The 22,297-nt window shown below is 37.5% G+C and overlaps 15 non-coding genes and 12 pseudogenes across 15 annotated transcripts; all 27 read right to left on the bottom strand.

Annotated features, from left to right (window-relative positions):
• Positions 1-273: 273 nt before the first annotated feature.
• LOC124813044 (U2 spliceosomal RNA) lies at positions 274-340 on the bottom strand (annotated as a pseudogene).
• Positions 341-514: 174 nt separating this feature from the next.
• LOC136077313 (U2 spliceosomal RNA) lies at positions 515-706 on the bottom strand. The gene has a single exon (XR_010637013.1). It is a non-coding gene; the product is annotated as a U2 spliceosomal RNA (small nuclear RNA).
• Positions 707-880: 174 nt separating this feature from the next.
• LOC124812973 (U2 spliceosomal RNA) lies at positions 881-1,072 on the bottom strand. Its single transcript, XR_010637008.1, has one exon. It is a non-coding gene; the product is annotated as a U2 spliceosomal RNA (small nuclear RNA).
• Positions 1,073-1,246: 174 nt separating this feature from the next.
• On the bottom strand, positions 1,247-1,459 carry LOC136077330 (U2 spliceosomal RNA; annotated as a pseudogene).
• A 275-nt stretch (positions 1,460-1,734) lies between these two features.
• Positions 1,735-1,844, bottom strand: LOC136077571 (U2 spliceosomal RNA; annotated as a pseudogene).
• Positions 1,845-2,018: 174 nt separating this feature from the next.
• Positions 2,019-2,191, bottom strand: LOC124813065 (U2 spliceosomal RNA; annotated as a pseudogene).
• A 1,783-nt stretch (positions 2,192-3,974) lies between these two features.
• Positions 3,975-4,063, bottom strand: LOC136077556 (U2 spliceosomal RNA; annotated as a pseudogene).
• A 174-nt stretch (positions 4,064-4,237) lies between these two features.
• On the bottom strand, positions 4,238-4,429 carry LOC136077293 (U2 spliceosomal RNA). The gene has a single exon (XR_010637004.1). It is a non-coding gene; the product is annotated as a U2 spliceosomal RNA (small nuclear RNA).
• A 174-nt stretch (positions 4,430-4,603) lies between these two features.
• On the bottom strand, positions 4,604-4,802 carry LOC136077393 (U2 spliceosomal RNA). Its single transcript, XR_010637046.1, has one exon. It is a non-coding gene; the product is annotated as a U2 spliceosomal RNA (small nuclear RNA).
• A 1,884-nt stretch (positions 4,803-6,686) lies between these two features.
• Positions 6,687-6,900, bottom strand: LOC136077506 (U2 spliceosomal RNA; annotated as a pseudogene).
• A 174-nt stretch (positions 6,901-7,074) lies between these two features.
• Positions 7,075-7,266, bottom strand: LOC136077282 (U2 spliceosomal RNA). Its single transcript, XR_010637000.1, has one exon. It is a non-coding gene; the product is annotated as a U2 spliceosomal RNA (small nuclear RNA).
• A 174-nt stretch (positions 7,267-7,440) lies between these two features.
• On the bottom strand, positions 7,441-7,632 carry LOC136077273 (U2 spliceosomal RNA). The gene has a single exon (XR_010636994.1). It is a non-coding gene; the product is annotated as a U2 spliceosomal RNA (small nuclear RNA).
• Positions 7,633-7,806: 174 nt separating this feature from the next.
• LOC136077351 (U2 spliceosomal RNA) lies at positions 7,807-8,001 on the bottom strand. Its single transcript, XR_010637033.1, has one exon. It is a non-coding gene; the product is annotated as a U2 spliceosomal RNA (small nuclear RNA).
• A 1,884-nt stretch (positions 8,002-9,885) lies between these two features.
• LOC136077505 (U2 spliceosomal RNA) lies at positions 9,886-10,099 on the bottom strand (annotated as a pseudogene).
• Positions 10,100-10,273: 174 nt separating this feature from the next.
• LOC136077262 (U2 spliceosomal RNA) lies at positions 10,274-10,465 on the bottom strand. The gene has a single exon (XR_010636984.1). It is a non-coding gene; the product is annotated as a U2 spliceosomal RNA (small nuclear RNA).
• A 174-nt stretch (positions 10,466-10,639) lies between these two features.
• On the bottom strand, positions 10,640-10,831 carry LOC136077251 (U2 spliceosomal RNA). Its single transcript, XR_010636973.1, has one exon. It is a non-coding gene; the product is annotated as a U2 spliceosomal RNA (small nuclear RNA).
• A 174-nt stretch (positions 10,832-11,005) lies between these two features.
• Positions 11,006-11,197, bottom strand: LOC136077241 (U2 spliceosomal RNA). The gene has a single exon (XR_010636962.1). It is a non-coding gene; the product is annotated as a U2 spliceosomal RNA (small nuclear RNA).
• Positions 11,198-11,371: 174 nt separating this feature from the next.
• Positions 11,372-11,563, bottom strand: LOC136077231 (U2 spliceosomal RNA). Its single transcript, XR_010636951.1, has one exon. It is a non-coding gene; the product is annotated as a U2 spliceosomal RNA (small nuclear RNA).
• Positions 11,564-11,737: 174 nt separating this feature from the next.
• On the bottom strand, positions 11,738-11,929 carry LOC136077220 (U2 spliceosomal RNA). The gene has a single exon (XR_010636940.1). It is a non-coding gene; the product is annotated as a U2 spliceosomal RNA (small nuclear RNA).
• Positions 11,930-12,103: 174 nt separating this feature from the next.
• Positions 12,104-12,276, bottom strand: LOC136077386 (U2 spliceosomal RNA; annotated as a pseudogene).
• A 1,769-nt stretch (positions 12,277-14,045) lies between these two features.
• On the bottom strand, positions 14,046-14,134 carry LOC136077555 (U2 spliceosomal RNA; annotated as a pseudogene).
• Positions 14,135-14,308: 174 nt separating this feature from the next.
• On the bottom strand, positions 14,309-14,500 carry LOC136077209 (U2 spliceosomal RNA). Its single transcript, XR_010636929.1, has one exon. It is a non-coding gene; the product is annotated as a U2 spliceosomal RNA (small nuclear RNA).
• A 174-nt stretch (positions 14,501-14,674) lies between these two features.
• LOC136077298 (U2 spliceosomal RNA) lies at positions 14,675-14,857 on the bottom strand. The gene has a single exon (XR_010637006.1). It is a non-coding gene; the product is annotated as a U2 spliceosomal RNA (small nuclear RNA).
• Positions 14,858-19,386: 4,529 nt separating this feature from the next.
• LOC136077260 (U2 spliceosomal RNA) lies at positions 19,387-19,579 on the bottom strand. Its single transcript, XR_010636982.1, has one exon. It is a non-coding gene; the product is annotated as a U2 spliceosomal RNA (small nuclear RNA).
• A 174-nt stretch (positions 19,580-19,753) lies between these two features.
• LOC136077374 (U2 spliceosomal RNA) lies at positions 19,754-19,994 on the bottom strand (annotated as a pseudogene).
• A 1,705-nt stretch (positions 19,995-21,699) lies between these two features.
• LOC136077467 (U2 spliceosomal RNA) lies at positions 21,700-21,859 on the bottom strand (annotated as a pseudogene).
• Positions 21,860-22,033: 174 nt separating this feature from the next.
• On the bottom strand, positions 22,034-22,242 carry LOC136077301 (U2 spliceosomal RNA; annotated as a pseudogene).
• Between the last annotated feature and the right edge of the window lie 55 nt (positions 22,243-22,297).

Genomic DNA, 22,297 nt, shown 5'->3' with positions numbered 1-22,297 from the left:
CGAGACTCCGTATTTTGTCCCATTTAAGGGTTTTTTAGCCCATTTAAGGGTTTTTTTGGCCCATTTAAGGGTTTAGTTGCCACTCAGCCGAAACTAAGCAGCGCCAACTTAATGGTTTATCTCCATTTAACGTCCGGAGTGGACGGAACGCTTTGAGATTTCCGGACGTAGAAGGAGACACTGAAAAAGCGACTACGCCAAGATCCTCTATCGACTGTCACGGTTTCGATCTTGTGCTGTTTCTGCTTTCTAACAACACCGAAACCAATTGAGAGATGGTCCGGAGCCGAAATAAGAACAGATACTACACTTGATCTTAGCCATTAGGCCGAGAAGCGATAACTGAACACTGCAGACATAGTCGGACTGACGCCGTCTTCAACAATGTACTTGTGGTTTGAATTAGAACGTCTAATCATTTTCGTCGTCGTCATCATCAGCAGCATCATCAGCAGCAGCAGCTGAGACCATTAGCGATGTTAGACACTCTGAAAGTGAAGATATTTTCTTTTTTCCAATCTGGGCCGCGCTCAGCAGTAGTGCAAAGCCGAGGCAACCCGTGGTCAGGGCAAGGTAAACCTATGATCCCATGACCTAATGCCAAAAATCAGATTAATATATGAGCCGGACTGTGCCGGCGTACCAGATATTAAACTGATAAGAACAGATACTACACTTGATCTTAGCCATTAGGCCGAGAAGCGATAACTGAACACTGCAGACATAGTCGGACTGACGCCGTCTTCAACAATGTACTTGTGGTTTGAATTAGAACGTCTAATCATTTTCGTCGTCGTCATCATCAGCAGCATCATCAGCAGCAGCAGCTGAGACCATTAGCGATGTTAGACACTCTGAAAGTGAAGATATTTTCTTTTTTCCAATCTGGGCCGCGCTCAGCAGTAGTGCAAAGCCGAGGCAACCCGTGGTCAGGGCAAGGTAAACCTATGATCCCATGACCTAATGCCAAAAATCAGATTAATATATGAGCCGGACTGTGCCGGCGTACCAGATATTAAACTGATAAGAACAGATACTACACTTGATCTTAGCCATTAGGCCGAGAAGCGATAACTGAACACTGCAGACATAGTCGGACTGACGCCGTCTTCAACAATGTACTTGTGGTTTGAATTAGAACGTCTAATCATTTTCGTCGTCGTCATCATCAGCAGCATCATCAGCAGCAGCAGCTGAGACCATTAGCGATGTTAGACACTCTGAAAGTGAAGATATTTTCTTTTTTCCAATCTGGGCCGCGCTCAGCAGTAGTGCAAAGCCGAGGCAACCCGTGGTCAGGGCAAGGTAAACCTATGATCCCATGACCTAATGCCAAAAATCAGATTAATATATGAGCCGGACTGTGCCGGCGTACCAGATATTAAACTGATAAGAACAGATACTTTTTTTTTTTTTTTTTTTTTTTTTTTACCAACCAACTAGAGTGACCTGAAGCTGAAACCAGACTTACACAGGGCCCTAGAAGGCGGTGTTATTTGGGAGCCGAGACTCCGTATTTTGTCCCATTTAAGGGTTTTTTAGCCCACTTAAGGGTTTTTTGGCCCATTTAAGGGTTTAGTTGCCACTCAGCCAAAACTGAGCAGCGCCAACTTAATGGTTTATCTCCATTTAACGTCCGGAATGGACGGAACGCTATGAGATTTCCGGACGTAGAAGGAGACACTGAAAAAACGACTACGCCAAGAACCCCTATCGACTGTCACGGTTTCGATCTTGTGCTGTTTCTGCTTTCTAACAACACCAGAAACCAATTGAGAGATGGTCCGGAGCCGAAATAAGAACAGATACTACACTTGATCTTAGCCATTAGGCCGAGAAGCGATAACTGAACACTGCAGACATAGTCGGACTGACGCCGTCTTCAACAATGTACTTGTGGTTTGAATTAGAACGTCTAATCATTTTCGTCGTCGTCATCATCAGCAGCATCATCAGCAGCAGCAGCTGAGACCATTAGCGATGTTAGACACTCTGAAAGTGAAGATATTTTCTTTTTTCCAATCTGGGCCGCGCTCAGCAGTAGTGCAAAGCCGAGGCAACCCGTGGTCAGGGCAAGGTAAACCTATGATCCCATGACCTAATGCCAAAAATCAGATTAATATATGAGCCGGACTGTGCCGGCGTACCAGATATTAAACTGATAAGAACAGATACTTTTTTTTTTTTTTTTTTTTTTTTTTTTTTTTTTTTTTTTTTTTCAATTTTATATTTTTTGTTTATTAATTAAATTTTATGGTTTTATATTTTGTTTTTGTGTTTTATATTTTTATTTTTGTTTTCATTTTATTTTTGTTTTACTGAGTTATTAAGAGTTTAGAAAGTATCTCTAGGAGATGACTTAAAAACAATTGTTATAGTTATTATTTTGTTTTATTATATTTGTAATACGTTTTGGAATAGTTTAATATATAATTAAAATAGGTTATAGTTTATTCAATCAGTTTTTGCCTTTTTTCTTTTTTTATTAGATTTAGTTGTAATTTATTCTGTCTTTCCTTTTGTTTTTTTTCGTGGTCTTTAATAAACATAGTAAATTCTTTTCTTCGTTGATCCCATTCCGCTTTTTTATGTGCTACGTATTTTTCTTCATCATCAGTTGAATAGTCTTCTTCGTAATAGTTTTTAAATTCTTTTTTATTATAAGAATACATTTCGCCTGAATCCATAGCTTTAAAAGAAATTGGCGTCAACATCCCTTTTCTTTGTTGCTTTTTTTCTAGTGCTCTGTAGTTACGACGCTCTGACTCGTACTCGTCCCACTCAGCCTTTTTATACCTCTTTAGTTTATTTAATTCTTCTTCGGAGCAGTTATATCTGTCAAAATTTTTAAAAGCTTTCCAGTTAAATTCTACTATTTCTAAATGGTTCATGTCCTCAAGTTCTTCAAGTATGGTAATTTCTCCTTCTTCTAAATCTTCTGTTGATATATTATCCATAACACCTCTTTCAGTTGTGATATTGTTTTCACTTTTAGTACTTTGAGGTGCTAAATCATTTGGATTTGCTACCTTTATTGGTTCCGCTGTTTCTATGTTTACAGTTGATTTTTCTTTATTAATTAATGTTTCATTTAGTTCTTTTTTCTCTATTTCAGGTCCGATTTTACTATCCGTTGATTCCTTCTCTACTCTATCAGTTAATGGTGTTTTTTGTGTTTCTATTTCGTTTAGATTAGCTTTTGGTTGATCTTGTCCTGTATAGACGATTCTAAGATTATATCCCCTTAGTCTTAGGTTTCGAGGAATTGGTTTTAAGATGTTGTCAATAATGACAACTAAAATGCCAGAAAAGTACGGTGTTTTATTCTTTGGTGTTTTTTTAAACACTGGTCTTGTGTGAATATGTTTACCATAGCCTAAGTCTTCAAGCGCTTTCCCGACTGGAAACTCCTTTTTTTCTAGAGGTAATCCAATAACGGATACCGCAATACGTTTGCTAATATTTCGAGTTGGAGTTGAGTTATGAAAACGATGTATTACACCGTTAACACAAAGACCTTTATCTTGGAGCAACGATTTTGCTCTGTCGGATTTCATGACCAGCTCAATCATAGTTCCGTTACGAATAATCTGAAATCCCTCCAGATCATCATCTAGACCTGCATCTTCGATAGCCGACAAAATATCAAGCTCTGAACAATTTTGAGTCTTATGACACAAAAGAGTCCTACTTAAAACGCTGTACTTAATCGGTTGGTTCGATGATTTAATAGCTTGACAATAGCTTTTAGTGGTGGCAATACTGCCTATATTGTCCGTATCAATTTCTAATGAATTTGTATCCATACTAGTAGTACACTACGTGTACTAACTACTCTTTTTCCTCTCGGTCACTCAAAAACACTCTAATAGTTCACACAACCTTCAACAAACTAAAGTTGCCTTACAGGCAACCCGTTGTAGAGGTAGGGTAAACTTCTTAATACACACTAAGAGGCACGTAGACCTCACCGAAAGCAATCACTAGCCCAATTAAACACCTAATGACTAAAAATCAAGAACAGATACTACACTTGATCTTAGCCATTAGGCCGAGAAGCGATAACTGAACACTGCAGACATAGTCGGACTGACGCCGTCTTCAACAATGTACTTGTGGTTTGAATTAGAACGTCTAATCATTTTCGTCGTCGTCATCATCAGCAGCATCATCAGCAGCAGCAGCTGAGACCATTAGCGATGTTAGACACTCTGAAAGTGAAGATATTTTCTTTTTTCCAATCTGGGCCGCGCTCAGCAGTAGTGCAAAGCCGAGGCAACCCGTGGTCAGGGCAAGGTAAACCTATGATCCCATGACCTAATGCCAAAAATCAGATTAATATATGAGCCGGACTGTGCCGGCGTACCAGATATTAAACTGATAAGAACAGATACTACACTTGATCTTAGCCATTAGGCCGAGAAGCGATAACTGAACACTGCAGACATAGTCGGACTGACGCCGTCTTCAACAATGTACTTGTGGTTTGAATTAGAACGTCTAATCATTTTCGTCGTCGTCATCATCAGCAGCATCATCAGCAGCAGCAGCTGAGACCATTAGCGATGTTAGACACTCTGAAAGTGAAGATATTTTCTTTTTTCCAATCTGGGCCGCGCTCAGCAGTAGTGCAAAGCCGAGGCAACCCGTGGTCAGGGCAAGGTAAACCTATGATCCCATGACCTAATGCCAAAAATCAGATTAATATATGAGCCGGACTGTGCCGGCGTACCAGATATTAAACTGATAAGAACAGATAATTTTTTTTTTTTTTTTTTTTTTTTTTTTTTTTTTTATTTTATCTACCAACTAGTCCAAGGGCCTAGTAGGTTGATTATTTATTTTATATTTTTTATTTTTGTTTTAATTGTTATATATTTTTATTATGTTTTGTTAATTTTATATTTTTATTTTTGTTGATATATATTTTTTAAGTTAAATAATGTTAATAGGGTAGCTCTTGGATGCGACATTATAACATTATAATTTTTTGTTTAATACTTTTTTAATTGTTTTCTTTAAAATTGTTTTTTATTAAATGTTGCTTTTTAATTTTCTTCTTAAGGTGTTATTTTTGCTCTCTTGGCTTGATACGTTTGCTTTTTTAAATTACGTTCTTCTTGTTTTCTTTCATGATCTTTAATATATTGGAAAAATTCCTTTTTTCGTTGTTTCCATTCTGCTCTCTTACAAGCAATATATTTTGTCTTTTCATTTATATTTGCGGTATTGATGTTAAAATTTTTAAATTCTTTCATATTAAATGAGTATATTTCACTGGAGTCCATTTTTTCGAAACCAAGTGGTGTAAGTTTTCCTATTTTTTTTTCTAGGTCTTTGAGTGATTTATATTTATTCATTTTTGCAGTGTTATATTGTTCCCATTCGAGTTTCTTAAAGGCTCTGAATTTTAGTAATTCTTCCTTGCTACAGTTTAGTCGGTCAAAATTTTTAAAGGTCTTCCAGTTATAATTGACTTTGTCTATATGTGACATGTGTCTATATTCTGTAGGTATTTCAACGTTGTCCAGATTGTCATCTTCTTTGCTGAAGACATCTTTTTCACTTTGGCCATCAGCATCTTTACTCTTAGCTATATCACTTACTTTACTACTATCCTGTTCATTATCATCTTCATTTCTTTCATCGACTTCGCTATTATCTTTATCGTTTTTACTAAATTTGTTTTCGTTTGCTGCCTGAAGTGCTATATTTTCTACTGTTATTTGTATTTCTAAATTCTTCTCATGTTCATTCGTTTCCTTTTCTATTCCCTTATCCTCGGTCGTTTTAATAATGTTCTGATTTTGTGTTCCTAGAGGTGGTATAACTTGGGGAATGCTACTAGGTGATTTGCAAACAAATTTGTCTTCGTTTTTCTGATTTTTGTTTACTTTGTTTTGAGGCTTTCCCACATCTTCCTGGCCGTTGTAGATTGCCCTAACCTCATACCCATTCAGTTTTATAAACCTTGGGATTGGTTTGTCTATTTTGTCCATAATCGCAACTATGATACCGGAGTAATAGAGCGTTTTGTTGTTTGGTGTTTTTTTAAATATAGGTTTAGTTCTAATATGTTTTCCGTATCCGAGCTGCTCTAGAAATTTACCAGCAGGATAGTTACTTTTTTCAATTGGTAACCCGAGGATGGAAACAGTTACCTTTTTACTAATGTTTCTCGATGGAGTAGATTGGTAGAATCGGTGGTTTACACCATTAATATTTAATCCTTTTTCAAGAATCGTTTTTTTAATTTTGTCGTTTTTCATAACAATCTCAATTATTGAGCCGTTACGGATTTGTTGGTATCCGAATAGGTATTTATCATATCCGGCCTCTTCAATAGCAACTAAGAAATCGTTGTCGCTAATTTTAGCGTTAACCTTACATAAGAGAGTATTATTTAGGGCGCTATAGTCGTATGCGTTATCGTTATTGGTTGCTGCTTGTGCATAGGTTTTATTTGCAGCTTGAATAGAGCATTTGTTCTGGGCTGTAGCAGCCGCTATTTCTGTATCTATTTCCATGGTATTTCTTGGATCTAATAGTAGCATGGCAAAATAGTTCTACCTGTATATATTATATTCTCAGCCACTCAGAGGCCAGTAGACCTCAAAAGAGGTCTAACCAACCTCTTACTAAAACTCACTCACACTCAAAAAACTCACTGAGATCTACGATCTCTATAAAACTCTCAACCACTCAAAAAATAAACTAAAAGTCCGAAAACTTTTTTAGAAAATCTTGGCCTTGCAACCCGTGGAGGTAGCAAGGTAACACTCAATACACTCAGAAGGCCAGTAGACCTTCTTTATACAGTATGGATCACTAGCTCGCCTAATTAAACTAAGATAAGAACAGATACTACACTTGATCTTAGCCATTAGGCCGAGAAGCGATAACTGAACACTGCAGACATAGTCGGACTGACGCCGTCTTCAACAATGTACTTGTGGTTTGAATTAGAACGTCTAATCATTTTCGTCGTCGTCATCATCAGCAGCATCATCAGCAGCAGCAGCTGAGACCATTAGCGATGTTAGACACTCTGAAAGTGAAGATATTTTCTTTTTTCCAATCTGGGCCGCGCTCAGCAGTAGTGCAAAGCCGAGGCAACCCGTGGTCAGGGCAAGGTAAACCTATGATCCCATGACCTAATGCCAAAAATCAGATTAATATATGAGCCGGACTGTGCCGGCGTACCAGATATTAAACTGATAAGAACAGATACTACACTTGATCTTAGCCATTAGGCCGAGAAGCGATAACTGAACACTGCAGACATAGTCGGACTGACGCCGTCTTCAACAATGTACTTGTGGTTTGAATTAGAACGTCTAATCATTTTCGTCGTCGTCATCATCAGCAGCATCATCAGCAGCAGCAGCTGAGACCATTAGCGATGTTAGACACTCTGAAAGTGAAGATATTTTCTTTTTTCCAATCTGGGCCGCGCTCAGCAGTAGTGCAAAGCCGAGGCAACCCGTGGTCAGGGCAAGGTAAACCTATGATCCCATGACCTAATGCCAAAAATCAGATTAATATATGAGCCGGACTGTGCCGGCGTACCAGATATTAAACTGATAAGAACAGATACTACACTTGATCTTAGCCATTAGGCCGAGAAGCGATAACTGAACACTGCAGACATAGTCGGACTGACGCCGTCTTCAACAATGTACTTGTGGTTTGAATTAGAACGTCTAATCATTTTCGTCGTCGTCATCATCAGCAGCATCATCAGCAGCAGCAGCTGAGACCATTAGCGATGTTAGACACTCTGAAAGTGAAGATATTTTCTTTTTTCCAATCTGGGCCGCGCTCAGCAGTAGTGCAAAGCCGAGGCAACCCGTGGTCAGGGCAAGGTAAACCTATGATCCCATGACCTAATGCCAAAAATCAGATTAATATATGAGCCGGACTGTGCCGGCGTACCAGATATTAAACTGATAAGAACAGATACTTTTTTTTTTTTTTTTTTTTTTTTTTTTTTTATTTTATCTACCAACTAGTCCAAGGGCCTAGTAGGTTGATTATTTATTTTATATTTTTTATTTTTGTTTTAATTGTTATATATTTTTATTATGTTTTGTTAATTTTATATTTTTATTTTTGTTGATATATATTTTTTAAGTTAAATAATGTTAATAGGGTAGCTCTTGGATGCGACATTATAACATTATAATTTTTTGTTTAATACTTTTTTAATTGTTTTCTTTAAAATTGTTTTTTATTAAATGTTGCTTTTTAATTTTCTTCTTAAGGTGTTATTTTTGCTCTCTTGGCTTGATACGTTTGCTTTTTTAAATTACGTTCTTCTTGTTTTCTTTCATGATCTTTAATATATTGGAAAAATTCCTTTTTTCGTTGTTTCCATTCTGCTCTCTTACAAGCAATATATTTTGTCTTTTCATTTATATTTGCGGTATTGATGTTAAAATTTTTAAATTCTTTCATATTAAATGAGTATATTTCACTGGAGTCCATTTTTTCGAAACCAAGTGGTGTAAGTTTTCCTATTTTTTTTTCTAGGTCTTTGAGTGATTTATATTTATTCATTTTTGCAGTGTTATATTGTTCCCATTCGAGTTTCTTAAAGGCTCTGAATTTTAGTAATTCTTCCTTGCTACAGTTTAGTCGGTCAAAATTTTTAAAGGTCTTCCAGTTATAATTGACTTTGTCTATATGTGACATGTGTCTATATTCTGTAGGTATTTCAACGTTGTCCAGATTGTCATCTTCTTTGCTGAAGACATCTTTTTCACTTTGGCCATCAGCATCTTTACTCTTAGCTATATCACTTACTTTACTACTATCCTGTTCATTATCATCTTCATTTCTTTCATCGACTTCGCTATTATCTTTATCGTTTTTACTAAATTTGTTTTCGTTTGCTGCCTGAAGTGCTATATTTTCTACTGTTATTTGTATTTCTAAATTCTTCTCATGTTCATTCGTTTCCTTTTCTATTCCCTTATCCTCGGTCGTTTTAATAATGTTCTGATTTTGTGTTCCTAGAGGTGGTATAACTTGGGGAATGCTACTAGGTGATTTGCAAACAAATTTGTCTTCGTTTTTCTGATTTTTGTTTACTTTGTTTTGAGGCTTTCCCACATCTTCCTGGCCGTTGTAGATTGCCCTAACCTCATACCCATTCAGTTTTATAAACCTTGGGATTGGTTTGTCTATTTTGTCCATAATCGCAACTATGATACCGGAGTAATAGAGCGTTTTGTTGTTTGGTGTTTTTTTAAATATAGGTTTAGTTCTAATATGTTTTCCGTATCCGAGCTGCTCTAGAAATTTACCAGCAGGATAGTTACTTTTTTCAATTGGTAACCCGAGGATGGAAACAGTTACCTTTTTACTAATGTTTCTCGATGGAGTAGATTGGTAGAATCGGTGGTTTACACCATTAATATTTAATCCTTTTTCAAGAATCGTTTTTTTAATTTTGTCGTTTTTCATAACAATCTCAATTATTGAGCCGTTACGGATTTGTTGGTATCCGAATAGGTATTTATCATATCCGGCCTCTTCAATAGCAACTAAGAAATCGTTGTCGCTAATTTTAGCGTTAACCTTACATAAGAGAGTATTATTTAGGGCGCTATAGTCGTATGCGTTATCGTTATTGGTTGCTGCTTGTGCATAGGTTTTATTTGCAGCTTGAATAGAGCATTTGTTCTGGGCTGTAGCAGCCGCTATTTCTGTATCTATTTCCATGGTATTTCTTGGATCTAATAGTAGCATGGCAAAATAGTTCTACCTGTATATATTATATTCTCAGCCACTCAGAGGCCAGTAGACCTCAAAAGAGGTCTAACCAACCTCTTACTAAAACTCACTCACACTCAAAAAACTCACTGAGATCTACGATCTCTATAAAACTCTCAACCACTCAAAAAATAAACTAAAAGTCCGAAAACTTTTTTAGAAAATCTTGGCCTTGCAACCCGTGGAGGTAGCAAGGTAACACTCAATACACTCAGAAGGCCAGTAGACCTTCTTTATACAGTATGGATCACTAGCTCGCCTAATTAAACTAAGATAAGAACAGATACTACACTTGATCTTAGCCATTAGGCCGAGAAGCGATAACTGAACACTGCAGACATAGTCGGACTGACGCCGTCTTCAACAATGTACTTGTGGTTTGAATTAGAACGTCTAATCATTTTCGTCGTCGTCATCATCAGCAGCATCATCAGCAGCAGCAGCTGAGACCATTAGCGATGTTAGACACTCTGAAAGTGAAGATATTTTCTTTTTTCCAATCTGGGCCGCGCTCAGCAGTAGTGCAAAGCCGAGGCAACCCGTGGTCAGGGCAAGGTAAACCTATGATCCCATGACCTAATGCCAAAAATCAGATTAATATATGAGCCGGACTGTGCCGGCGTACCAGATATTAAACTGATAAGAACAGATACTACACTTGATCTTAGCCATTAGGCCGAGAAGCGATAACTGAACACTGCAGACATAGTCGGACTGACGCCGTCTTCAACAATGTACTTGTGGTTTGAATTAGAACGTCTAATCATTTTCGTCGTCGTCATCATCAGCAGCATCATCAGCAGCAGCAGCTGAGACCATTAGCGATGTTAGACACTCTGAAAGTGAAGATATTTTCTTTTTTCCAATCTGGGCCGCGCTCAGCAGTAGTGCAAAGCCGAGGCAACCCGTGGTCAGGGCAAGGTAAACCTATGATCCCATGACCTAATGCCAAAAATCAGATTAATATATGAGCCGGACTGTGCCGGCGTACCAGATATTAAACTGATAAGAACAGATACTACACTTGATCTTAGCCATTAGGCCGAGAAGCGATAACTGAACACTGCAGACATAGTCGGACTGACGCCGTCTTCAACAATGTACTTGTGGTTTGAATTAGAACGTCTAATCATTTTCGTCGTCGTCATCATCAGCAGCATCATCAGCAGCAGCAGCTGAGACCATTAGCGATGTTAGACACTCTGAAAGTGAAGATATTTTCTTTTTTCCAATCTGGGCCGCGCTCAGCAGTAGTGCAAAGCCGAGGCAACCCGTGGTCAGGGCAAGGTAAACCTATGATCCCATGACCTAATGCCAAAAATCAGATTAATATATGAGCCGGACTGTGCCGGCGTACCAGATATTAAACTGATAAGAACAGATACTACACTTGATCTTAGCCATTAGGCCGAGAAGCGATAACTGAACACTGCAGACATAGTCGGACTGACGCCGTCTTCAACAATGTACTTGTGGTTTGAATTAGAACGTCTAATCATTTTCGTCGTCGTCATCATCAGCAGCATCATCAGCAGCAGCAGCTGAGACCATTAGCGATGTTAGACACTCTGAAAGTGAAGATATTTTCTTTTTTCCAATCTGGGCCGCGCTCAGCAGTAGTGCAAAGCCGAGGCAACCCGTGGTCAGGGCAAGGTAAACCTATGATCCCATGACCTAATGCCAAAAATCAGATTAATATATGAGCCGGACTGTGCCGGCGTACCAGATATTAAACTGATAAGAACAGATACTACACTTGATCTTAGCCATTAGGCCGAGAAGCGATAACTGAACACTGCAGACATAGTCGGACTGACGCCGTCTTCAACAATGTACTTGTGGTTTGAATTAGAACGTCTAATCATTTTCGTCGTCGTCATCATCAGCAGCATCATCAGCAGCAGCAGCTGAGACCATTAGCGATGTTAGACACTCTGAAAGTGAAGATATTTTCTTTTTTCCAATCTGGGCCGCGCTCAGCAGTAGTGCAAAGCCGAGGCAACCCGTGGTCAGGGCAAGGTAAACCTATGATCCCATGACCTAATGCCAAAAATCAGATTAATATATGAGCCGGACTGTGCCGGCGTACCAGATATTAAACTGATAAGAACAGATACTACACTTGATCTTAGCCATTAGGCCGAGAAGCGATAACTGAACACTGCAGACATAGTCGGACTGACGCCGTCTTCAACAATGTACTTGTGGTTTGAATTAGAACGTCTAATCATTTTCGTCGTCGTCATCATCAGCAGCATCATCAGCAGCAGCAGCTGAGACCATTAGCGATGTTAGACACTCTGAAAGTGAAGATATTTTCTTTTTTCCAATCTGGGCCGCGCTCAGCAGTAGTGCAAAGCCGAGGCAACCCGTGGTCAGGGCAAGGTAAACCTATGATCCCATGACCTAATGCCAAAAATCAGATTAATATATGAGCCGGACTGTGCCGGCGTACCAGATATTAAACTGATAAGAACAGATACTTTTTTTTTTTTTTTTTTTTTTTTTTTTTTCAATTTTATATTTTTTGTTTATTAATTAAATTTTATGGTTTTATATTTTGTTTTTGTGTTTTATATTTTTATTTTTGTTTTCATTTTATTTTTGTTTTACTGAGTTATTAAGAGTTTAGAAAGTATCTCTAGGAGATGACTTAAAAACAATTGTTATAGTTATTATTTTGTTTTATTATATTTGTAATACGTTTTGGAATAGTTTAATATATAATTAAAATAGGTTATAGTTTATTCAATCAGTTTTTGCCTTTTTTCTTTTTTTATTAGATTTAGTTGTAATTTATTCTGTCTTTCCTTTTGTTTTTTTTCGTGGTCTTTAATAAACATAGTAAATTCTTTTCTTCGTTGATCCCATTCCGCTTTTTTATGTGCTACGTATTTTTCTTCATCATCAGTTGAATAGTCTTCTTCGTAATAGTTTTTAAATTCTTTTTTATTATAAGAATACATTTCGCCTGAATCCATAGCTTTAAAAGAAATTGGCGTCAACATCCCTTTTCTTTGTTGCTTTTTTTCTAGTGCTCTGTAGTTACGACGCTCTGACTCGTACTCGTCCCACTCAGCCTTTTTATACCTCTTTAGTTTATTTAATTCTTCTTCGGAGCAGTTATATCTGTCAAAATTTTTAAAAGCTTTCCAGTTAAATTCTACTATTTCTAAATGGTTCATGTCCTCAAGTTCTTCAAGTATGGTAATTTCTCCTTCTTCTAAATCTTCTGTTGATATATTATCCATAACACCTCTTTCAGTTGTGATATTGTTTTCACTTTTAGTACTTTGAGGTGCTAAATCATTTGGATTTGCTACCTTTATTGGTTCCGCTGTTTCTATGTTTACAGTTGATTTTTCTTTATTAATTAATGTTTCATTTAGTTCTTTTTTCTCTATTTCAGGTCCGATTTTACTATCCGTTGATTCCTTCTCTACTCTATCAGTTAATGGTGTTTTTTGTGTTTCTATTTCGTTTAGATTAGCTTTTGGTTGATCTTGTCCTGTATAGACGATTCTAAGATTATATCCCCTTAGTCTTAGGTTTCGAGGAATTGGTTTTAAGATGTTGTCAATAATGACAACTAAAATGCCAGAAAAGTACGGTGTTTTATTCTTTGGTGTTTTTTTAAACACTGGTCTTGTGTGAATATGTTTACCATAGCCTAAGTCTTCAAGCGCTTTCCCGACTGGAAACTCCTTTTTTTCTAGAGGTAATCCAATAACGGATACCGCAATACGTTTGCTAATATTTCGAGTTGGAGTTGAGTTATGAAAACGATGTATTACACCGTTAACACAAAGACCTTTATCTTGGAGCAACGATTTTGCTCTGTCGGATTTCATGACCAGCTCAATCATAGTTCCGTTACGAATAATCTGAAATCCCTCCAGATCATCATCTAGACCTGCATCTTCGATAGCCGACAAAATATCAAGCTCTGAACAATTTTGAGTCTTATGACACAAAAGAGTCCTACTTAAAACACTGTACTTAATCGGTTGGTTCGATGATTTAATAGCTTGACAATAGCTTTTAGTGGTGGCAATACTGTCTATATTGTCCGTATCAATTTCTAATGAATTTGTATCCATACTAGTAGTACACTACGTGTACTAACTACTCTTTTTCCTCTCGGTCACTCAAAAACACTCTAATAGTTCACACAACCTTCAACAAACTAAAGTTGCCTTACAGGCAACCCGTTGTAGAGGTAGGGTAAACTTCTTAATACACACTAAGAGGCACGTAGACCTCACCGAAAGCAATCACTAGCCCAATTAAACACCTAATGACTAAAAATCAAGAACAGATACTACACTTGATCTTAGCCATTAGGCCGAGAAGCGATAACTGAACACTGCAGACATAGTCGGACTGACGCCGTCTTCAACAATGTACTTGTGGTTTGAATTAGAACGTCTAATCATTTTCGTCGTCGTCATCATCAGCAGCATCATCAGCAGCAGCAGCTGAGACCATTAGCGATGTTAGACACTCTGAAAGTGAAGATATTTTCTTTTTTCCAATCTGGGCCGCGCTCAGCAGTAGTGCAAAGCCGAGGCAACCCGTGGTCAGGGCAAGGTAAACCTATGATCCCATGACCTAATGCCAAAAATCAGATTAATATATGAGCCGGACTGTGCCGGCGTACCAGATATTAAACTGATAAGAACAGATACTACACTTGATCTTAGCCATTAGGCCGAGAAGCGATAACTGAACACTGCAGACATAGTCGGACTGACGCCGTCTTCAACAATGTACTTGTGGTTTGAATTAGAACGTCTAATCATTTTCGTCGTCGTCATCATCAGCAGCATCATCAGCAGCAGCAGCTGAGACCATTAGCGATGTTAGACACTCTGAAAGTGAAGATATTTTCTTTTTTCCAATCTGGGCCGCGCTCAGCAGTAGTGCAAAGCCGAGGCAACCCGTGGTCAGGGCAAGGTAAACCTATGATCCCATGACCTAATGCCAAAAATCAGATTAATATATGAGCCGGACTGTGCCGGCGTACCAGATATTAAACTGATAAGAACAGATACTTTTTTTTTTTTTTTTTTTCCAATATTACATTTATTTCATTTTAGAAGAAGACGTTACAATTTGTCATTAAAATATACATATCAAAATTTATAAAATATTAGCGTGGCTATTACCCCACGTTCTTAAAATAAATTCAAACATCCTCCGGATCCACTGGGATCCCTCGGACATATCCGTTTAAATATTAAAATTTACAAAACCGTTTTTTTTTTTTTTTTTTTTTTTTTTTTTTTTTTCTTTCCGTAAAGAAATAAATAGGAAGCGTAAATATATAAAATAAATACAAAAAAAATTTTTGCTGTTTAAAATATATAAGCGTGGATATTACACCACGCCCTTAAAAAAAATACATACATCCTTAAGATCCACCAAGATCTTTCGGACATATTCGTAGGGATGTCGTAGTTTAAAAAATATAAACGTGGGTATTACACCACGCAGTTAAAATAAAAACATACATCCTCCAGATCCACCGGGATCCATTGGACATATTCGTTAGGAAGAAAAGGGTTGGTGGCTTTTTAATTCAAAAATCACAAAGATAAAGAACAAACCATTTTGTTTTTAAAAAGTAAAAACTAAATCCTGTTCATTTGCATTACTTACTGCGTTGTTTATGGAGTATAAGCTGTGGAATTTTTCCATTTCGTTTTCGCGCAAATACTTATTGTATTTTATTTTCCACAGATATTGTATTTCTCGTTTTATCGCTTCTATTGTTTTGGTAGGATTAACTTTTTTGTTTTCTTTTGTTCTTAAATTCCGCGCCCTCCACAGTTCGGTTGTAATTATATTTGTAACCGTGGTTAGTAATTTATTAGTATTTTTGTTATTTACAGGAGTGACCGTGTCCATTAAGAAAACGGCGTGAACTATGTTAAAAGTATTGTTAGATATCTTTTCGTACATACTTTTAAAAAACTTCCACACAGTTCTGGCTGTTTTGCAATTTATAAAAGGGTGCAGCGTTGTTTCGATTTTATTGCAATCGTCGCACTTAGGTAATCCTCGCCCGCGATTTTTCTTCCAGCTGTGAATTTTTTGCTTAGTGGGCATTATATCATGTAAGATTCGCCACTGCGCATTCTGGCACGGCCCTTGCGCGTATGAATTAAAGTTCCGCCTCCAAATGGTATTCCACGGCAAAGTTTTTTGGAAAATCGCGTCCCACTTGAGTTGCGATTTCGCGATGTTTTTGTTTTGGTGGTGGTTTGCCAAAAAAAGGTATACGCTTTTTGTTGTTTTTTGTTTGAGCTGCAAAATAGCCAGATTTGTACGGAGACTATCCACAACGTCTTTGTAAAAAAAAGGATGGTCTTTTAAAGCTTTGGGGAAGTTGTTTTGAGCTAAAAACGACCAATCAGGGTAATTATTTTTTGCAAGAGCGGTCAAAGAAAGGGCTAAAAAATATTTTTGGAGAAACAGGCTTTCATGGGGTTTGTTATTTTCTCTCAAGAGGAGCAAGTGTTTTAGCCGTAGAGCCAAGCATTGCTTGGACGCGTCTAAGATTCCTAAACCCCCGGCTGACACCGGAAGGTTTAGAATGTCTCTTTTGATGGGTTCGGCGTAGTTGTTTTGCCACAAGTAAACCGAAATTTCCTTGCGGATATTTTGGTCGGTCACTTTGTCAAGCGGAAAAACGTTAGCAACGAACCACACCTTCGACAGCGCCAGCGTGTTGACATACACGCCTTTGCATCTTAGTGACACGTTCCTGTATTTAAAACTCTGTAGCCTTTTCTTAAAATTTCCAAACGCTTTTTGCCAATTTGTCTCTGCCGTGCGATTTAAATCCGTAAAAAAATGAATGCCTAGAATTTTTATTCCGCTTTCGTTTGCCCAGTTAACGTCGCCTATGTTTTTGCTATGCTGTCCAAAGACGTTCATTGGGGCAGCCGCGTCGAAACCGCCTAGCGCTAAACCTTTCGTTTTCGCTTTGTTAATGTTAGATCCCGTTGCGCGCTCAAACCTTTCAAGAATTTTAAAAACTTCGTCTATAGAGCTAATGTTTCTTGCCGCTACCGTGGTATCGTCAGCGTATTGGAGTATTTTCAAATTCGCTTTCGTCCCCGGTAGCGGTATGCCGTCGATTTTTTTACTTTTCTTGATTTCTAGCGCCAAAGCCTCTACAGCAATACAGTATAGCATCAAGGAGATGGGATCACCTTGCCTTACTCCTCTTTCGATCTTAAAAGGTTCGCCTGTAAATCCGTTGTTTATGATTAAAGATTGCGCGCTTTTCATGGTTTGCTTAATCGCTCTTATAAAGTTATTGCCAAGATTTAGTTTTTTTAAGACTTTGAAGAGAAAGCCTCTATCAATTTTGTCAAAAGCTTTCTCTTGATCGATCGCTATTAAGAAACCTTCAATGTTTTTCTCGTTAGTGTATTCTATTAAATCTCTCACAAGGAATATGTTCGAGTATATATTTCGACCTGGCACAGAACATGTCTGCGACGGTTCAAGAATTTTGTTTAGTATTTTTGAAAGCCGCAGCGCCAACGCCTTGGTTATAATTTTATAATCGGCGCACAAGAGGGATATCGGTCTCCAGTTCTGCATTAGAGTTAAGTCCCCTTGTTTTGGAAGGAGGCTTATCAATGCAGTTCGCTGGGTCCACGTGAGTTCATTGTTTTTTTCAAAGAGATTTTCGTTTGCTAACGATGTCAGTTCCTCACCTAACAAATCCCAGAACTCCTGGTAGAGTTCTACAGGTAAACCGTCTATCCCTGGTGTTTTGTTTTTTGCGAGCGAGAAAGCTGCGTTTCGCAATTCCGCGTTACTAAATTTGATGTTTAAAAAGCCGTTTTCATCGTCAGTTAACGGTTCCGCAAAGTTTACGAGGAAACGGTTTCCCTCTTCTTTGTCTACGCGCTGTTTTTTGTAGAGTTCCGCATAAAAATTTCTTATTGTTTTTTGTATGTTTTTGGTGTCACTATAAAGAACGTCGCCGCACCTTATCTCTTGAATTGTTTTTTTGCGTTGATTGTTTTTTTCCATTTGAAAAAGAGCCTTGGAGGGAGTTTCTCCATCCTCGACTATGACTTGTTTTGTTCTTACAAAAATTCCCGCCGCGTTTTCCAGCCCGAGCAATTGTTTTTGGAGTTGTTTAATTTTTTCCTTATTTTTTTTGATTTTGTTTTTCTCCGCTTCAATCTCGTATTTCAAAAGGTTAATGTTACGCTTATTTTGGGCGCTTATTTCTGTTGCGCGCTGCACGGCAACATCTCTAATTTTGGTTTTAGCGATGTCCCACCATTGGTTATGGTTTTGGTAGACATTTTTAGAAATTTTTACGTTATCAAATTCGCGTTTTAGCATTTGCTTAAATTCAGCGTCTTTTAAAATAGCGACGTTTAAATGCCAGTAACCTGGTCCTCTTGCGTTTGATTCTTTAATGTCGAGTGCGCACAAAACCGCGCTATGGTCGCTTATCTCCGCTCTTAAAATTTTGCACGTGCTCTGCGCTTTTGCTGCTGAGGAAATATACACTCGATCAATCCTGCTCCTAAAGGTTTTGTCAGGTTTTTCAAATGTAAATTCTAATTTTAGAGGATTGGTTTCTCTGTAGAGATCAATCAAATCATATTTTTCAAGAAAATTTTGCAAATTCTTACTACCTAGAGTGTTATTCTTGTTAAAAAGATCGCCACCTTGCCTGTCTAGGACAGGATTTAAAACCATATTAAAATCTCCCGAAAGTATAAGAGTGTCGCACTCACGCGCGTGACGTTCTAAAGTTTTGAAAAAATTTTCTTTTTCTTGCGGTACGTTAGGACCGTATATGTTTATTATTCTAACATTTATTTTATTAACACAAAAGCTAGCCGCTAAAATTCGCCCGCCTTTGTCTTGAGTAACCTCTTTAAATTGGAAATCGTGTTTTGTTAAAAAAGCGACTCCGCACTCCCTTTGGTTTAGATTGTTCCAAAGAGAGTTACCTTGTGTTAGATTTCGCCATTCTTTAGTCCATATTTCTGCGGTTTTGTCGCATCCGTGTGTTTCTTGCAGTAAACATACGTCATAGTTTTGAATTTCACAAAAGCGCATTACTTTTCGTCTTTTGATCTCTTCGTTGAGACCGTTGACGTTTAACGTCAGAATTTTAATCGCCATTATTTTATTTCAAAAACGCAAACAAATGCTTAAAGCGAATTGAAGGAAAGGCAAATTACAAAATTTTTCAAAATAAAAGCGGCGCACTCTTAATTTTCAGGAAATTTTAAAATGACAGGAGAGCGTTTGCGTTCCACAATCAAAAAAAATAAATCTAGTAAAAAATAAAAATTAAAGACAAACACAGAATGCGTACATTACCCGTGCTTGTCATCTTCCACTCGATTTTTTACAACTCGTTTCGGATCGTCTTTTTCTTCACCTTCTTTTGTTTTTCTCTTGTTCGCCTTCCCCGACTGCTCTATCATCTCCACGTCTTCAATCTTTTTGTCTTCAGTTTCGTTTGTCCTCAACACGGCTGTTTCTTGCTCGATCTTTTGTTCCTCGACAATCTCCTCGACTACTTTCTTTAATTCGATTTCAATGGTTTGTTCTGCGATTGATTTTCCTACGCTCAGCAGTAGTGCAAAGCCGAGGCAACCCGTGGTCAGGGCAAGGTAAACCTATGATCCCATGACCTAATGCCAAAAATCAGATTAATATATGAGCCGGACTGTGCCGGCGTACCGAGATATTAAACTGATAAGAACAGATACTACACTTGATCTTAGCCATTAGGCCGAGAAGCGATAACTGAACACTGCAGACATAGTCGGACTGACGCCGTCTTCAACAATGTACTTGTGGTTTGAATTAGAACGTCTAATCATTTTCGTCGTCGTCATCATCAGCAGCATCATTAGCAGCAGCAGCTGAGACCATTAGCGATGTTAGACACTCTGAAAGTGAAGATATTTTCTTTTTTCCAATCTGGGCCGCGCTCAGCAGTAGTGCAAAGCCGAGGCAACCCGTGGTCAGGGCAAGGTATACCTATGATCCCATGACCTAATGCCAAAAATCAGATTAATATATGAGCCGGACTGTGCCGGCGTACCAGATATTAAACTGATAAGAACAGATACTTTTTTTTTTTTTTTTTTTTTTTATTCTAACGACTAGGGTTACCTGCAGCTGATATCAGGCTTACACAGGATCCTAGAAGATAGGTTTATTTTTTATTTGTTTGGATATGTAAATATTTTTTATTGCCTTATTAAAGGTATTTAATATAGCTACATAGCCACTTATTATAAAGTTATATATATGTATATTTTTTTAGATAAGTATAGATATTTGTTTGGTTTTTAGTATAGTTTTATAATTTTTATTTAGTTTTTTAGAAATTTATTTTTGTAAATTTCAATGGTTTTTTATTTTTTATTTTTGTTTTTCTGAGACATTTTTCAATACCATTCATCTCGGTTATTTATAAAAGTTTTTGGATTTTTATTTTGTTTCTGTTTAGCATCCTCCATTGCCTTCCGTCTAGCTAATTTTTCTTCTTCATATAACTTTCGTTTTGCTAATTTTTGTTCCTCATATTCCTGTCGTCTTTCAAGTTTTTCTTTTTCGTACTCAGCTCTTCGATATCGAACATACCTTTTTAGATCTTCTTCACTGCACCTATTTTTGTTAAATCCGTTAAAGAAGTTTGCGTTAAAACACCATAAATCGTGGTAACTCATGGTTTCAAATTCTTTTGGTAGTTCAATTCCGGATACATCTATTTCTTTTCTTACGTGTCTATTATCATAGTAATGGTTTTCTATCGTTTGTTCTAAATTTATTTCTTCGGATGGTATGTTAACTACTTCCTCTACGTCTTCTTCACTGTTATATTTTTGTCTGTTTTGATTATGTGTGATGGTTTCGGTAATAATTGATAGTTTGACTTTTTTGGTATTTGTTGGTGTGCATACTTCTTCAGTTTCATTCGTTACTTTAGGATTATCTTATAATTTTTTCTGTATACTCTTGTTTATCGCACTTTAAAACTAAACACTCTACGGGTGATTCACTAATACTCTGAACTATACTCATATCTACGGGTTGTTCCTCTACTTCTTTGATTGTTTCATTACTTGGTTGTGCTTTTTCATTTAAATCTTCGATAACGTTTTTTATTCCCTTCATTTCCTTCCTGCTCCTTTCCTGTTCCGGGTATAGAATTTGCTCTCACATTGTGCCGTTCGTTTTATTTGCTTTGGTATTGGCTGCTCAAGATTGTCCATGACAGCTACTATTATCCCTGAATAATATGGCGTCTTATTTTTAGGCGTGTGTCTAAACACCGGTCTAGTATGTATGTGTTTTCCATAGCCTAACTCTTCTAACGCTTTCCCGACGGGAAAGAACTTCTTTTGAAGTGGAAGGCCTATCACGGACACAGCCACTCGTTTACTAATATTCCTAGTAGGAGTGGAATTATAAAAACGGTGGTGTAGACCATTAATAGTAAGCCCCTTCTCTTGAAGGAAATGTTTTGCCTTTTCCGTTTTCATAACAATTTCCATCATAGTCCCGTTTCGTATTATTTGAAAACCTTCCAGGTCTTTATCAAGTTCAACATCTTCAATTGCTGTAAGAATGTCGTCTTGAGTTATATTTTTCTCGATGTTAGTAAGCAGTGTGTTTTTTAAGCTAGTAAACTCATTCGTTTTCGAGATGTTGCTTGAGCATAGCTTTTAAATTGGACATTATTGTCCGGTAAGTTTAACGTTAATGGACTTTTTAAAGTCATGATTAGTTTATACTCAACGTATAAATAACCTCTCTGTCACTCTGAAGGCCAGTAGACCTCCTAACACTCATAACACACTCAATATTCACTAACACTCAATCTCCCTTAAACCACTCCAATCTAAAAGTGCCGTACCGGCAACCGGTTTGAAGGGGTAAGGTAAACCCTTAGCAATCACTAATGAGGCACGTAGACCTCACTAAAGGTGATCACTAGCTCAGTTGTATGACCAAGATCAAGAATCAAGAACAGATACTACACTTGATCTTAGCCATTAGGCCGAGAAGCGATAACTGAACACTGCAGACATAGTCGGACTGACGCCGTCTTCAACAATGTACTTGTGGTTTGAATTAGAACGTCTAATCATTTTCGTCGTCGTCATCATCAGCAGCATCATCAGCAGCAGCAGCTGAGACCATTAGCGATGTTAGACACTCTGAAAGTGAAGATATTTTCTTTTTTCCAATCTGGGCCGCGCTCAGCAGTAGTGCAAAGCCGAGGCAACCCGTGGTCAGGGCAAGGTAAACCTATGATCCCATGACCTAATGCCAAAAATCAGATTAATATATGAGCCGGACTGTGCCGGCGTACCAGATATTAAACTGATAAGAACAGATACTTTTTTTTTTTTTTTTTTTAACTACCTACTAGTCCAAGGCGTTAGAAGGCAGTTTTAATTTTATATTTTTTGTTTATTATTTAAATTTTATGGTTTTATATTTTTGT

This window comes from Hydra vulgaris, chromosome 02 (genome assembly GCF_038396675.1).
Source record: "Hydra vulgaris chromosome 02, alternate assembly HydraT2T_AEP".
In the NCBI taxonomy this organism is placed as follows: Eukaryota; Metazoa; Cnidaria; class Hydrozoa; order Anthoathecata; family Hydridae; genus Hydra; species Hydra vulgaris.
The sequence above is the reverse complement of the archived record's forward strand: the minus strand, read 5'-3'. Positions and strand labels throughout refer to the sequence as shown.